Source organism: Onychostoma macrolepis, chromosome 23 (assembly GCF_012432095.1).
Source record: "Onychostoma macrolepis isolate SWU-2019 chromosome 23, ASM1243209v1, whole genome shotgun sequence".
Lineage (NCBI taxonomy): Eukaryota > Metazoa > Chordata > Actinopteri > Cypriniformes > Cyprinidae > Onychostoma > Onychostoma macrolepis.
The window spans coordinates 21,635,244-21,652,382 of record NC_081177.1 but is presented as its reverse complement, the minus strand read 5'-3'; the positions used below and the strand labels follow the sequence as shown (position 1 = coordinate 21,652,382).

At 35.3% G+C, this 17,139-nt stretch overlaps 1 long non-coding RNA gene across 2 annotated transcripts; it reads left to right on the top strand.

Annotated features, from left to right (window-relative positions):
* The first annotated feature begins 41 nt into the window (after positions 1 to 41).
* LOC131531545 (uncharacterized) lies at positions 42 to 2,370 on the top strand. Of its 2 annotated transcripts, XR_009268719.1 has the most exons (4): positions 42 to 285; positions 1,316 to 1,383; positions 1,545 to 1,614; positions 1,696 to 2,370. It is a non-coding gene; the product is annotated as an uncharacterized LOC131531545 (long non-coding RNA). The 2 variants fall into 2 exon arrangements; XR_009268720.1 differs by lacking the exon at positions 1,316 to 1,383.
* The last annotated feature ends 14,769 nt before the right edge of the window (positions 2,371 to 17,139 follow it).

Here is a 17,139-nt window from a genome sequence, read left to right as displayed (position 1 = left end):
GGCAGCTTCAAATCATGTTAGCATTCTGTCATCCTCTAATATTTAGCCTACTTGCTCAAGCTTTTTTTCTTTAAACTGGAGAGAACAACTGCAACTTGGCTACTTTTCAATTGTTTTTACAACCAAATCTGACTTGATAACCTTACTGAAAGTAACTTAATAAATGTTCATTTATTAAGTAAGGGATAATCAACGGCTAGCTGTGTAAAAAAAATAATAATATTTTTTGAGCAAGGTCTTTACCTGAAGTAAGACTTAAAAATACACCATGCGGCCTGTATAAATGTAAGTTTTATTTCCTATTTATGGAAGTTATGTTTATGATAACTTAAATTACTTTAATACCATATAATTTTAGATCATTAATTCAAGTGCATTTAAATATTTATAAACGTCTGGTTCATACATATTCATATTTGAAGGTTAATAAACTACTAAGCTGTTAAACCAGCAAGTGGGCAGGGTTTCCCATAGTGGGGTTTGATTAAATGATTAAAATAAATAAATAAAACACTTGCTAAAAGGATGAAATATTATATTTGTTTACCTCTATGTTATGTGACCATTAACCAACATCAGAAATCTGAGACTTGTTCAGTTATTGAAATATGAACTTAAAACCTCAGGGGGTATTTCAAGTAAACATTTAAAATATTTTACAGCTGACAAAAAGTTTGGCAATTGCTGTGTTAAACTGTGTTTACTTTTGTTAATGACCGATGCAAGTTATTTTGTTTATAGGGTGAAGGCTGCTGTTCATATTGTATACAACAGTGAAGGTGTCTAATGTTTTTTGTCAAGTTTCTTATCTTTCTCTTTAGCTTTTTGGCAGTTCAAATACACAATCCATGTAGTCTCTCAATTAATATTAGGATATATGGCGTAATAATTATTGAAAGAATCATGCCGTTCCAAACCTGTATAAGTTTCTTTCTTATGTTGAAGATATTTGGAGGAATTTTGAAAAACCAAACAGTTGTTGGTCCCCATTGACTTTCATAGCAGGGAAAGAAAAACTATGGACGTCAATGGGGACCAACAACTGTTTGATTACCGGCATTCCTCAAAATATCATCTTTTATGTTCAACAGAAGAAAGAAACTCCTACAGGTTTGGATGATATAAGGTTGAGTAAATGACAGAATTTTCATTTTTGGGTGAACTCTCCCTTTAAGAAAAGTTCATTTTAAATGATTTTAGTGGCATGTCACATAAAACTGCATTTTATGTCTGCTTAAAACACAGGGTGGCAGTGTTGGCACTGACAGAAAAGAAAAAGTATAAACCCACACCAAAACTCATTTGTGCTTTGCAGAAATCTGATGCTATAAAGCACATGTGACGCACATAGTTTCATGGTTGAAGTGTAAACCAGATGCTCAAGTGAGTGAAAAAAACAAATAAGTGCCTGTGGTAGTGTTAAATCAACACGGTTTTATATCATGACACCAAACATCTTCTCTCATCCTTTCACCAACTCAAAAATCTTTAAGATCATGGAAAAAATAATCAATTCAACTCATATTTCATAATTATTGCAACAGGAAGCTGATGCCACATGACACCATGCCTCATTCGAGAGTAGAAATAAGCGAGGGAACATCAGGCATGACTGTAAGGCTTTTTCCTTTTTTATCGGTTTGTTTTGACCCAAACTTCAGTGCGGTAACCATAGATACAACTTCTGTTTGTCAGATAGGTCACTGAAGGGCAAGGCCAGAGCACGTGGGAGGATTGGGAGCGTGCCAAGTTTCAGAGAACATCCCACAGTTCAACAGAGATGAGACGGTGGGAGGCAAAGGTGACGCCCACATCTTATGCATGCATCTTTTTTCAGTGCATAACCTCAGTGGCCGTGTCTAAGATAGTGACCAAACAGCTCAGTCTTTGTTTTGGCAACAGGAATTCTCCCCTCACACTACACACCAGCTGCGTCACATGTGCTTGCAGAATCATTGATTTCAGAAGTGATAGTGTACTATGATTGGCTGCTGGGTGGTTTCGCTTCCATTCTTACAACTTTTGGTTTAGTTCTGGGCGATAAGAGTTTCAGGTTTTTGTTTTGATTTGATGTTTGTTCTGATGTCACTGCGTTGCCAGGAAGAGGGGTTTTTTCGGATAAGAGAGGCATCGATGTGATCACTCTCTCTGCGTGATTATATGCCGTTTGGAGAGCTGCAGCTATGCAAATTCAGTGGTCATTTCCATATCGACCGCAGTGCTGCGGCTGCCTCATCTCATTTGGTTCCTCTCACATCATTAGTGGAGCACACAAAAGAATTTCTTACCAAAACTCTAAACTGGAATTAACTTTCACTTAGATGAAAACTGAAACCAAAAATAAAGTTATGAGTGTTGTTGAACTCTTTATGCTGCGCTGTATAAAATGATTTTTTGAAGCTGTAAATAAAACAAAGATTATTAAAGGACGTTTTACTAGAAAAATCTATATCAGTTTTTTCTACTTCAAAATTTCACATTTAATTCAATGTTACTTGCCATTTCTTGGTAATTGTTTATGGAATTTACTAGTAATTTCTGACTAAAAATTGTTTCTACACCACTTTTTTTTTTTCAGTGGGTAACAAAGCAGTTCTTTGCCAATAAACCGCTTCTCAATATTCCAGCCAAACAAATTTTATACATATTGCTACTCTAGCATTTTCAGTCATGCTTACTTGTTGTATTTTATTTGTGTTGTGAACTGGGTAACAAAATTAACTAATGGATTTCACCATATATGTGACCCTGGACCACAAAACCAGTCATAAGGGTCAATTTTTTGAAACTGAGATTTATGCATCACAAGCTGAATAAATAAGCTTTTTATTGATGTATGGCATGGTTCCTCAAATCTTTCCCTGGAGGGCCAATCTGCTGCAGAGTTTAGCTCCAACCCTGATCAAACTCACCTACCTGTGATTTTCTAATGATCTTGAAGACTCTGATTAGCATGCTCAGGTGTGTTTGATTAGGGTTAGAGCTAAACTCTGCAGGAGTGGGCCAGATTTGATGATGCCTGATGTATGGTTTGTTAGCATAGGATAATATTTGGCTGAGATACAACTATTTGAAAATCTGGAATCTGAGGGTGCAAAAAAATCTAAATACTGAGAAAATTGCCTTTAAAGTTGTCCAAATGAAGTCCTTAGCAATGCATGTGACTAATCAAAAATTAAGTTTTTATATATTTACGGTAGGAAATGTACAAAATATCTTCAGGGAACATGATCTTTACTTAATATCCTAATGATTTTTGGCATAAAAGAAAAATTTATCATTTTGACCCATACAATGTATTTTTGGCTATTGCTACAAATATACCCCAGCGACTTAAGACTGGTTTTGTGGTCCAGGGTCCAGATATACAGGCGTGTGTGTATATATATACACATACAGTGGGTACGGAAAGTATTCAGACCCTCTTAAATTTTTCACTCTTTGTTATATTGCAGCCATTTGCTAAAATCATTTAAGTAAAAAAATTTTCCTCATTAATGTACACACAGCACCCCATATTGACAAAACACAGAATTGTTGACATTTTTGCAGATTTATAAAAAAAAAAAAAATGAAATATCACATGGTCCTAAGTATTCAGACCCTTTGCTCAGTATTTAGTAGAAGCACTCTTTTGATCTAATACAGCCATGAGTCTTTTTGGGAAAGATGCAACAAGTTTTCACACCTGGATTTGGGGATCCTCTGCCATTCCTCCTTGCAGATCCTCTCCAATTCTGTCAGGTTGGATGGTAAACGTTGGTGGACAACCATTTTTAGGTCTCTCCAGAGATGCTCAATTGGGTTTAAGTCAGGGCTCTGGCTGGGCCATTCAAGAACAGTCACAGAGTTGTTGTGAAGCCACTCCTTCGTTATTTTAGCTGTGTGCTTAGGGTCATTGTCTTGTTGGAAGGTAAACCTTCGGCCCAGTCCGAGGTCCTGAGCACTCTGGAGAAGGTTTTCGTCCAGGATATCCCTGTACTTGGCCGCATTCATCTTTCCCTCGATTGCAACCAGTCGTCCTGTCCCTGCAGCTGAAAAACACCCCCACAGCATGATGCTGCCACCACCATGCTTCACTGTTGGGACTGTATTGGACAGGTGATGAGCAGTGCCTGGTTTTCTCCACACATACCGCTTAGAATTAAGGCCAAAAAGTTCTATCTTGGTCTCATCAGACCAGAGAATCTTATTTCTCACCATCTTGGAGTCCTTCAGGTGTTTTTTAGCAAACTCTATGCGGGCTTTCTTCCGTCGGGCCACTCTGCCATAAAGCCCCGACTGGTGGAGGGCTGCAGTGATGGTTGACTTTCTACAACTTTCTCCCATCTCCCGACTGCATCTCTGGAGCTCAGCCACAGTGATCTTTGGGTTCTTCTTTACCTCTCTCACCAAGGCTCTTCTCCCCCGATAGCTCAGTTTGGCCGGACGGCCAGCTCTAGGAAGGGTTCTGGTCGTCCCAAGCGTCTTCCATTTAAGGTACATTTTTTTGTAACCTTGGCCAGATCTGTGCCTTGCCACAATTCTGTCTCTGAGCTCTTCAGGCAGTTCCTTTGACCTCATGATTCTCATTTGCTCTGACATGCACTGTGAGCTGTAAGGTCTTATATAGACAGGTGTGTGGCTTTCCTAATCAAGTCCATTCAGTATAATCAAACACAGCTGGACTCAAATGAAGGTGTAGAACCATCTCAAGGATGATCAGAAGAAATGGACAGCACCTGAGTTAAATATATGAGTGTCACAGCAAAGGGTCTGAATACTTAGGACCATGTGATATTTCAGTTTTTCTTTTTTAATAAATCTGCAAAAATGTCAACAATTCTGTGTTTTTCTGTCAATATGGGGTGCTGTGTGTACATTAATGAGGAAAAAATGAACTTAAATGATTTTAGCAAATGGCTGCAATATAACAAAGAGTGAAAAATTTAAGGGGGTCTGAATACTTTCCGTACCCACTGTATATATATTACACACATATATCATTTATATATGCATAAATGTTTCCAGAACAGAAATCTCAATATTAAAGCCATGTTCAAAAGTCTTGTTTATTTTGTTGACATATCAGAGGGTTTTTTTTTTGATATTTTGGACATCTGTTTTTATTACTTCATAAATCAGAAAATAAAATTATATATGCACAAACCCCTCTGCAAAAAAAAAAACAGAAAAAAAATTTCTGACTCATTTTGAGAAAACTTCATTTACAGTATTGCAGTTGAAATCTACAGATAAAGCGTAATAAAATAAACACTTTAAAGTGTGTATCTTAGATGTTTTCTTTCCACTAGTCTGATACAATACCTATAAAAAGCCAAATAACCCAGAATCTGGTCAAAAATTGACGAGGGAATGAAAACCAATGTTTTTGCCCTTAGTGTCTTGCCTTAAACTTCATTATTTCAGTCAATAATTTTGGCCCTCCTAATGTATTTCAGCTGGAGCTTGTTCGCTTATATATTTATATATATATATATACGCACACTTCACCTGAGTATTTTTGTTTGCCAAAATTTCGGTGCATCACAATGTAGAAATTATTAGTTGTAATATTATTATTAGTTGTATATTTTTTTGTTGTGCTAAATGCATAATATAATTCAAAAGAACAAGCCTAGTGATCCTTGAGTTGCTGAGGCATGGAAAATCTGGAAAAAAAAGTGCAAACTTGTTCCTATTAAAACACAACCTGCTGTGTTGGATGTTTGGTTGTCAGGTTGTGTTCTGGTGAGTCAGTCGACTGTTGACTCTCTGGGGTTTGTTTGCCCACCTGAGTGCTTTATCAGCACTGATGATGGGAACTATAGACCGGATCCTTTAGAACAGATGACAAGCTTTCTACAGATCAGAGCATAAAAGTCCTGTCTATCACAGCCTCGTCATTAATGCTCATGTTTTGCTGTGGCGGATGAATAAACAGAAGCCTTTGAGCAGTCTGACAAAAGTGAGGTGTGTCTCACCTGGTTGGTGACTTCGGTGTGTATAAACAGCTGCGAGTCTGTTTGGCTTCCATAAGGAAAAGCATGCTTCAGCATCAGTATATTACTCCCTCTTTAGGGTCCTTTTACTTGCATGCTATTTTTTTTTTACAGTAGCAGAACGACACAAAACCTCTAGTATTGGAGGATGATAAACGTAAATGACTCCAACACAGCCAGATTCATGCATGTCTGTAAGTGATGATGGTAATGATTTGTGATATTTGTCACTGTTTTCTAATGGTTTTAGTTAACTGTTATAACCCTGGTATGAGTGTTTGTTATCTTTATTGATCATTCACATGTGCAAGTGACTTTACCAAAATTGTTTGACAAAGTTTAAATCTTGAAAGTGAAATAAGATCTCCTTAGCTGTCAGTTACATAACAGTTTACAACTCACCTACACATATATGTATGTATACACACATATGTGCTTTCAATGCCAGATTTTCATTTATGAAGCAATGAGTGAAGTGATATATTCACACAGTGATGATTTAGATGGAAAGACAAAGATATGACATAAATCAGACCCCGTCTTTTATCTTTGACCCCCTAAAATTGTAAAATGAGCTCATCTGTCAGCACGTAAATCTGCAATTTCATATGCCCCCTCTTCACATAAATCGTGATTCACCATTACTCTGCCTTACCAGTTGATAAATGTAGTTACATTATAAATGATCCAAACTTTCTTTTTAATGGCATAAGTGATTTATGAGTTTGCCTCGAGTGGCGTTATTCACTTCTCCATCTGTTCTTGATAAACACAACCATTCAAAAGTTTGAGATCAGTAACATTTATTACTGTATTTTGAAATAAATTCATATTTTATTCAACAAGGGTGTATTTAATTCGTCAGAAGTGACAGTAGAAACATTTATAATTTTACAGAAGATTTCTATTTCAAATAAATGCTGTTCTTCTGAGCATTCTATTCATCAAAGAATCCTGACAAAAATATATCATGCTGTCCATAAAATATTAAGCAGCACAACTGTTTTTAACTGATAATAATAAGAAATGTTTTGAAGGATGACTTCTGAAGGCTCATGTGACACTGAAGACTGGAGTAAAGATGCTAAATAAATTACATTTTATAATATATTCAAATAGAAAACAGTTTTTTCAAATTGTAATACTATGTGAGTAACAATATTGTACTGTTTTTTTTTTTTTAATATAAAGCCGATGAAGCTTTGGTGAGCATAAGAGACTTATTTCAAAAACCTCAAATTAAACAGTAGTGTGATAGTTTTTTGTTCTGTAAAAACTTCCTACACTGGCAAGCTGAAGAAATGTCTTTCACCTCCAGATAATGCTTTATTTTCCATCAAGGCCTTTTCCCATGCTCTGCTATTTGCCTTTGTGATGTTGTGTCAACATTATAAAAGTTGAAAGTCAACTCAGTTAGACATACGTCTCTATCTCATACATCTCTCACACACATACGGCCTAACAGCTCCTGTCTAACTCTGCAAACATAATGCGCAGTGTCCGGCCTCGCTGTCAGTATATACAGTATGATTTCTGACTGTTTATTGTCAAGTTTAAAGAGGGTCTTTCCCATTCCGCTTTCACTCTTAGGAGGGGTGTATTTCTAAGCTTTGCTTTCTGGAACAAAGTTTTAGGAGAGGTATGAAATTTACTTTTGCTTTCAAGGTTATGTGTTGAGCTTAATTTATTTATTTGTATTTTTATTTCACAGAAATGCCCTGTGAGAATATATTGGGGTAGTTATGCAACATTTAATTTATTCTGTGATTTTTTTTTTTTTTTCATATTTATTATGCATAAGGTTTATATTAAATGAGAGTATGTGTAATATTTATACTTAAAACTAGAAATTCTCAGTATAGCACCACTTGACTAGTGAAGACAAGGAGATCCTTAAAGTGGTCAAAAACTCAAAGGTCATGGTCACCAGTTAGGATCTAAAACACAAACTTTCGTTTATACATTTCTATAAAGTTTAACTTGTCTGATGAAGAGCCTGTGTGCTCGAAACGTTACACCTTATGTGAATTTTTTTAATTAATAAATTTTTCTTTGATATTTTTGGAGCTTAGGTGTTGCCGACTTTGCATTTTCAATATGCTTCTACTTGTTTTTTAGTCGAGCACCCATTTGAGATAGATGTGCGTGCTGTTGTTTGCTCTTTTTATAAAGTTTAACTTAAAATAATGATGTTGATTTAAATATATATATATATATATATATAAATATATTATCACTATGCATCAGCTACCCATTGAATCCTTATCATAAGTGAACGTTTCTGCAGTAATGATGGCGGGACAAATTTCGACACGCCACCGACACCGCTGTCATGACACAAGCATGGATGTATTTGGTGAGATCACACTTCACACCCTTATTCACAAAAGTAGGACGACTGTAGCTCTCCAAATAACGTTAAACTGAAGATCTTCCCAATGCAACAATTTACGTAATCGTGTCTCAATAGTCAGTGAATCATGTCTACCGCCCGACAGATTTGAACAAACCAATGATGTCATGATATCGGATGTTGACATAGCATACTTCAAAATACTACTTGCATGATCTCATTGAAACACATAAAAAATCTTTTGTTCACAAGAAAGACGTCAACCTCAAAAGTCCCATTATTGTAAATCCAGCTCAGGCTATCAATTTGAATGATTTATGTTTGGTTAATGGGTGTTTACTGAATACAAACGGAATCAGTTATATGCACGTATAATTGACTTGGCACCTCATCTGACAGCTGAAAACCACACGGAGAATACGCTTAAAGGAATATTCATGTTAAGATCAATCGACAGCATTTGCAGCATAATGTTGATAACCACAAAAATCCAATTTATTCTTCCTTTTATAACAGCCAAAATGGTTGTACTGTAAAACGTTAAAATATATTATATTCAAAAGTATAGCCACAAGACATAAACAATATGCATGTTGATAGGATGGTAGTTTGAAAAGTTATTATTCAATTTATATATAATTCAACATTTTTGCTATGACAAAATTTTTGTTTGTTTTTTTTGCTAAAAACCTAAAACAGACATAAAAATTACAGCTCAAATAATACACATTATGTAAAAGAAGAATTTGTGTTTAAAATATAAAAAATTGGCCCCATTCACTTTCATTGTCGTATTTTAATAATGAATTCATTCATTTAATTTATTTACTTTCCCCCGAAAAGGAAGGACAAGTCAACCACAAGTTTCTGCAATTTTTATTTTATTTTATTTTGTTTTGTTTTGTTTTGTGAGAATCAACATTATGCCACAATTTGTTTTTTGAATGACTTGAATTAACTTTAACCCTCATGTTTTGTTGTGGTAATTTTGTCCCGCTCTTTATTCCGAAAATGCTATTTAATGTTATCGAATTGTACTAAAACGTACTTTTCTCACAAATTATATGAAAAAAAAAAAAAAAAAAGTATAATTTTTGTACTTTTAAGGATTTTTGTCCCCCACTTTGTTAGACTTGGTGTTGGTCAAAAATGATTAAAGTTTGAAAAACTGCTTATACATCTCTCATTATGCTATATTATTACCAAATTTTGGATTAATCTTTTTTATCATGTTGATTTCTTTAAATTAGAATAGGTATTTGTGGGGGTTTTTTTGTTTGTTTTTTGTGGAACTGATTGATCATAGGCCTCATGATCTGAGCTTATATGCACCTCAGTTTTTGAGTGACCCAAACTGACTAAATTAGTTTTTCATCACAGCACAAGGGTTAAACTGCTTTATGCGCATACACCCTGATCTTGAAAGTGGCTTCTGCCTCCTTTATTTGATAAATACAAGCTGTAATCAAACTGTTTAGTGTCATTTTTTAAATCTGACCTTGCATGGAGAGCTCCCTGATGGAAAAGTGTAGTTTAGCACTAGACTTGCAATGATTTATTAACCAAGACAGTGCCCCGAGATGGTTTGTTTAACATTAACAGATGTTTAAGATAACACGTCACAACCTGCTTTCTAATTCTTTCATGCGAACCGCTACTTCGCAGAGCACCGAAATTGGCACACCATTTTTTCTTTCCCAACCTTCACCCTAACTCTTTGACAACAGGCCAAAAGACTGACAAAACTGAGAGAAAGCACGAATGCGTATCTTCTGAAAAGAGAAAAATGCTTTTAGGTTACAGTAATCTTAACTTTTTAATGAGATAGGTTTTCTTATCTTTATCAGTGTTCTCTGTCACATTTTTGCGGTCAGATTTATTTTTCACATAAATTCTCTCATTATCTTCAGCCTGCATTATTTCTTCATGGGAAAGGCTCTCTTACCTTAGTCCTGTTATGCAACAGATGAAAGAGAAATGTCGAGCATTATTTGGTTAATGAGACATGTATTTGCCGACTTGATATTATCAAAACTCAGATGTTTACCAAATTACTCCTGATGGTTCGATGGACTTTTACACAACCAAAGTGCTGATATGTAAACATTAGCACAGATGCCTCTGTCTCCTAAAAAGTTACACATTTGCACATTCCCATTGACCACGACACACATTAACTGAAGGCAAAGCCACCTGGCTGTGAGTTTCTTCCTTCTGTATCTGATTTTGAAAGCTGAGTTTGATGCAATCATACACGCAATCGCACTGAGATTTATATGTCCTTGATGGTGACAGACACATCAAGGCCTCCACCCGCCAACAAAAAAGCCCTCCCAGCTGAATGTAGCTCAGTGTGAATGAATGTAATGAGTATATCTTAGGGTTTATAGTATTTCACCTGAGACATACCAGCCCAGCTATGTCATTCGGCTAGACGGCTTGTAAGCAGACACACTGTACTTACAGAAGAGTGTCATCATGATCATAATATTCAGTAAGTAAATATTTAGCAACACATTGCCCAAAACAACATGCAATACGCTTATTATAGGGACAATCATTTTAAGCAACCTGGGTTTGATGTTTTGCACAATAATGGCAGTTCACTTCTTGAAGAGACAAAAATATGTTTGTGTAATATATTTATATTGACCATTCAAAATGTTTTGGTTATTTTTTTATGTTTTTGAAAGAAGATAAATGCGCTATTTATTTGATCCAAAAATTCAGTAAAACAAACATACTGTGAAATATTATTTCATTATTAAAGAAGAAGAAGAATACAATAAATACATTAAATAAATATTTTTCCTGTGATGCAAAGCTGAATTTTCAGCATCATTACTCCAGTCTTCAGTGTCACATGATCCTTCAGAAATCATTCAAGTATGCTGATTTACTGCTCAAGAAACATTTCTTATTATTATCAATGTAAAAAAAAAATCTGCTTAATATTTTGTGAAAATCATGATATATTTTGCAGGATTCAATGATCAATAGAAAATTCCTCAGCATTTATTTTAAATGGAATACATTATTTTAAATAAATAAATAGATTTTTTTTTAGTCTTTACGATTACTTTTGATAATATTAATGCATCCTTAAATATATAAATTTCTTTTAAATCATTATTCTGACCCCAAATTTATAAAAACTTTATTATATTATTTTCTATATTTCTACATTATATTTTTAATATAGTATATATAGAATATATAAATACTGTATATACTGTAAGTAAATATATATATATATATATATATATATATATATATATATATAGGTATACATATATAAGGAAATATAGATAAATAAAATTATTATATACATATATTATATTATGTAAAACATATACAGTGCCTTGCGAAAGTATTCATACCTCTTCGTTTAGTTCACGTTTTGTTATGTTGCAGCTGCCCAATCTGAGGTTCTGAATGCTCTGGACTAGGTTTTATTAAGGCTATCTCAATATTTTGGTGCATTGAGCTTTTCTTACTCTGACGAGTCCCTCAGTCCCTGCTGCTGAAAAACAGCTCACAACAGGAGGCTGCTACCTCCACACTTTACTTTTCGTATGGTACTCTGCAGGTCATGAGCAGAGCTGGATTCCTTCAAACATGATGCTTGGATTTAAGGTTCATCAGACCAGAGAATCTTGTTTCTCACAGTCTGAGAGTCCTTTAGGTGCTTTTTTGCAAATTCCAAGTGGGTTTTTGTGTGTCCTCTTCACTGAGGAGAAGTCTGGCCACACCTATATAAAGCACAGATCGGTGGAGTGTCACAGTGTTGTTTGTCCTTCTGTAGGTTTCTCTCATCTGCATATATGATCATGGATCTCAACTAGAGTGACCATCAGCTTCTTGATCACCAGTCTAGACAAGGCCCTTCTCCATCAGTTGCTCAGTTTGGCCAGGAGGCCAGCTCTAGGAAGCTTCCATTATGGATACATAAAGGCTACATGCTTCTGTGAACCTTCAATGAAGCAGAATTTTTTTTCAGAACTCTTTCCCAGATGTGTGGCTTGACACAAACCTGTTTCTGAGCTCTACAGGCAGTTCATTTGACCTCAAGGTTTGGTTTTTGCTCTGATATGCATTTTCAGCTGTTAGACATTTAATTAAGACGTACGCCTTTCCAAATCACACCCATTCAATTGAATTTGCCACAGGTTAACCACTACAAGCAATATGAATGCTACTGAGCTAAAGTTCAACTGTCCCAGATAAGGGTTTGAATACTTATGCAACAGAATCATTTAATTTTTAATTTTTATTTTAACTAAATTTGCAAAGGAAAAAAGTTATTTAAAGCAATTTAACAAAAGGTAGCAACATAACAAAACGTGAAAAAAAAAAAAAATCAAGGGGTATGAATACTTTTCACAAGGCACTGTATGTATATATATATCCCCACTGTTTAAATGTAGCCTTTGGTAATAAAACCTATGAGACTTGCCAATATCTTTGCTTTAATAATGATTCCTCCTATCATACTGCACATCCCAGAATGCCTGTGCAGATAAGACTGAGGGAGTCTTGTACATAATCATGCCAGGCCAAACAGGGAGAGACCCTCCTGTCTTTTCTTCAGGACTTAGATGGTCTCTCTCTGGGAATTTGTGCTCTCCTCAGTATTTGTAATAATACCAATCTGTATTTGCAGCATTCTTCCCCTGTGCCCCATAAGGAGTAAGTTATTTCATTTTGCCTCAGAGTGCTGTAGGCGGAGCAGAGAGATTTGCAGTAGCACCAAAATCCCTTTTTTGGTCATATCTGTGCTAGACAAGATCAGAGGCCAGTGAAGACTATGAAGTTGTTCACATCGAATCATCATAACTGTTTGACCCTCAACCTTGTGCTGTTTGGCTAGCGCCTCCATTCGGCTGGAATTTTAGATCTGGGCCAAGCAGAAAACTTCTGAAATAAACCTCCAACACAGCTTCTGCTTGTTACATCCTCTTGTTATTTGTGTCACAAGGCTGCTGTAAAGCTTTCCAGAGGTTATTTTCTAATTAAAGTGTAGTCTGAACATCTTTTTATAACCCCTCTGACAGAGCTGATTTTAATTAAACTACAACACTGCTTTTTTGGTTTCATAATGTAACTCTAGTTTATCTTGATGACCCTGGTCAAGTCTACAAAGATAACACAATCTCTTTTTTAATGAAGATAAACATTGAAGTTTTCCATAATAGGCAGCCAATGAGAAAGAGAGAGATACATATGCATAAAAAAAAGATAGATAAATAGATATAAATATTTACAATAGTAAATGATAATGGCCTGGAATGGAAGTGAGGATGTGCTGACAGCTTATCAACACCCAGTTTCAACACCGCTATCATGGGTCAAGTATTTGTAAAAGAGGTCACTGTGGGGTAATGGACACTTGTGAGACACAAACACACTTGAAGAAATATGAGGAACTCCCAATGACAGCTACTTATCATTAACACCAAGGACATCACCAAATATTTAAGACTGGAAGGGGGCCAAATGTAAATGTTATTGGAATAATTAACCCAGTCGTTGTTTGCTCATGTCGTTCTCGTTCCAAAACCAGGCTGATATTTCAGTCTGTGGAATACAAATGGAGAAAGTTCTGGAGAATCTGTTTTGGGAAAATTATCCTGGTTGTGTTCCCGTCATTTTCACCCAGACAGGATTTTCTTTTTACCGAAAATCATATATCATACTGGACTAAAACGTTCTGACGTTGCTCACACAGGCTATAAAACTTGGGGGATTTTTCCCAACTTCACTCTTGAAAATAAAGGTTATTTATTCTCCAATGTTTCTATAAACAACCTTAAACATCTATGGAACCTTTCAAATGCAGTTAAGGTTCTTTATAGTAAAAAAAAAGGTTATTTAGATTTCTAAAATGTTATTCAAAATGGTTCTTTTAGGAACTGTTCACTGAAAGGTTCTTTGGGGAACCAAAAATGATTCTTCTATTGCATCACTGCAAAAACACCCTTTTGGAAGCTTTATTTTTAAGAGTGTTTGTTACCAGACTACAAAAAATATAATACATTTCTTGCTATATAATTATATTGTATTAAATCTTAACTTGTTTTCTTTCAGTTAGCACAAGTTTTGTATTTCTTCTTGGAACTCATTGATCATAGACCTCATTTGATCTAACCTCATAAACATTATGTACACTGCCAAAACTATTTTCAGCACAGCAAGGTTAAGAATCGGTCATTAAAATATGATCAACCACTGATCTAATCTTGCATGCTTAGTTATGTCATAGAGTGCCGATATATAAAGGTGAGTTGAAGTTCACAAGGTAAATTTCTGTAACCATTCAAAGAAAGCAGCTTTTATTTTGATGGGTGATGGATTTGAATGACGTAAGTTAAACAGAGTCAGTAGTTCAACTCTGTCACCACGCCATCAATATGGGCAGCTAAAATATGATCATCCACCATCATATTTGTAGTGTACTGCAATGCTATAATCTTAATGCTTTTTAAAACTTTAGATTGAAAGATGAGTCATATTACATGGTGGTATTTTATGTAAGTCACAAAGATCAGGAAGAAGGAAAATTTTGACATTTGACTAATGTATGACAGCTTGTCAGATGTCTTCTGAAATAAATTAAGTGTTAAATCTCCTAACCCCTAAGTACGAGCTATAATAAACAGTGTTGCATGCCTTAGGAAACACCACTAGTTATTTTGAGATTTCCTGGGCTGTACAAAACATTAAGAAAGATCTGTTTTTGTTTAGGGCGTGTTGGTAGACTGTGCAGCTTAAATTGGGGTACTTTAGACATGTGGATGGTCCATTCAGTTCTCTTCAAATGAGCATTATTTGTTCAGCGCTTTTCTAAATTATTTTAAAGCGATGCAGCTGTATATGACAACAACAGGAAGCTGGTCAAACTGGTCACTTGAGACACTGATTTCACAGTGACCTCTCATTAACCCTGTTTTTCTGAAGCCCTTTTATTAATGCACCTGGGACTTCCCCACACCCATTCAAAGTAAGTCTTCTGTGGAAAAAAACCCATCTCGGCCCTTTTTTCCATTGTTAGAAGCAATGGTAAAACAAACTATAAAGTTACAACATCGATTTATCAGAGGTAACAGTGCATTCCACCACAGAGGCTCTTAATAGGGGGCAGGAAAGTTTGAAGTAACCCTTGTTGTCTGTGTGCATGTATGTGCAAGTATTTAGTATTAATAAAAGTAGAAATAAAAATAGTAATATGTTTAGTTATAACATTTATAATTGAAAAGACTCATCAAGAATCATTAAAATATATATTTTTAAATTTAAATTGTTACTTTTCACTTCTTTGTAATATTCTGTGATATTTCCTTTTTTTTTTGAGAGAGAGAGGTTTTTTCAGTGTATTTATTTCTATTTCCATTTCTTCGTAAGCCAAAGTATTTTGTGTTCTTTTGATAATTCAGCTTATAACCAAGAATACAATTCAAGAGCCGACATCTGTTTATCCCAGTGATTTTGTTTTACAGCTGTCAACTAGGAAATTTGATTTTATAGTTACTGCAAGTTGTAAACTCCCTCGTGTGTGGTTACTGAAATGCTGTATAATAATCTCAAGAAAATGAAGTGTAATTCGAATGATGTGTAATTTTGGCTGAAGGGCTCCTCCCACTGCCGTTTTATATATAGCTCTCTGAATGAGCTCAATCTTTCTAAACTAGCTGACTCGTATTCCCCTATATACGTTGGCCAGAATTTTGTTTCCATGTCACCACAGTCTGGTTTTGATTTGTTTTTGGTTGCCATGGTTATGCTGGTTAAAATTCCGTTGGGTTTTCCCCCTAAATTAAAAACGGAGGTTGCCAAGATGGTTGGCTGCATGCTGTTTGCCACATTATACTCTGAATCTTAAACGCACATGGGAAAGTCTAACGGCCATCTTGTGGTCTTTCATCAACAGTTTTTTGTTTTTTTTCTTACCTTACTTCTTTTTTTCTTAAATACTTTTTGGAGATTTCGAGCTACCCAGACCTGATACTTATCATACGACTGGCTGAGAGAAATTTCTGGAAGATTGAAGGTCTTGCTCAGTTACATAAACACTGATGTACCAAAACTACTATGTGAATACTGTGTTTGGGATGCAATAGATTAGTGCTGCTTTTAGACCAAACTCACATTAAATGCAAGAATGGTCAAGAAAATTTCTGAATAACTGCACTTTATAACTATTTATAATTTGGCATTTTTGTTCTGAGACACTAACAAATTAAGTTTCAAACCATTTTGACAATTAAACAGATAAAGTATAAGCAAATGTGCCATTGGGTATCATTGTATAGCTGTACTTAGCATCTTTAAGAATAGTTTAAACATTGCTATATCAACAAAATCTGCTTTAGAGGAAGAATGGGGTAATGCCCACTCGATTACACAAAAGTAAGCGCATGTTCAGGAAGGGGGAGTGTGGCTCAGGTTTTATGAAAGCCGCACCTGTGAGGGATATCTGGAGGTAATCTCCTGTCCGAGGAGAGCAGACATGAGGAATGGGAGTTATGTGGGATTCAAAGGATCATATCACTCTCTCTCTCTCTCTTTATTGTTTCTGCTCTCTGAACTCTTTCCCTATCCTGCTGTTGTTTCCTTCTTTTGACAGGAGCCTCTTCTAGGTACAAGTACATTTGAAGGAAAGTCAAATTTGGGAGACTGTCGAAACTTAAGCGACAGGCTGTGTGAGCTGAGTTATATCTCATAACTGGTCTTGTGAAATCAAATCTTTAATTAGTGATGCTTGGAAGGGTAATAAAACAAGTGAAAAACAATCTCATTGAATTATAC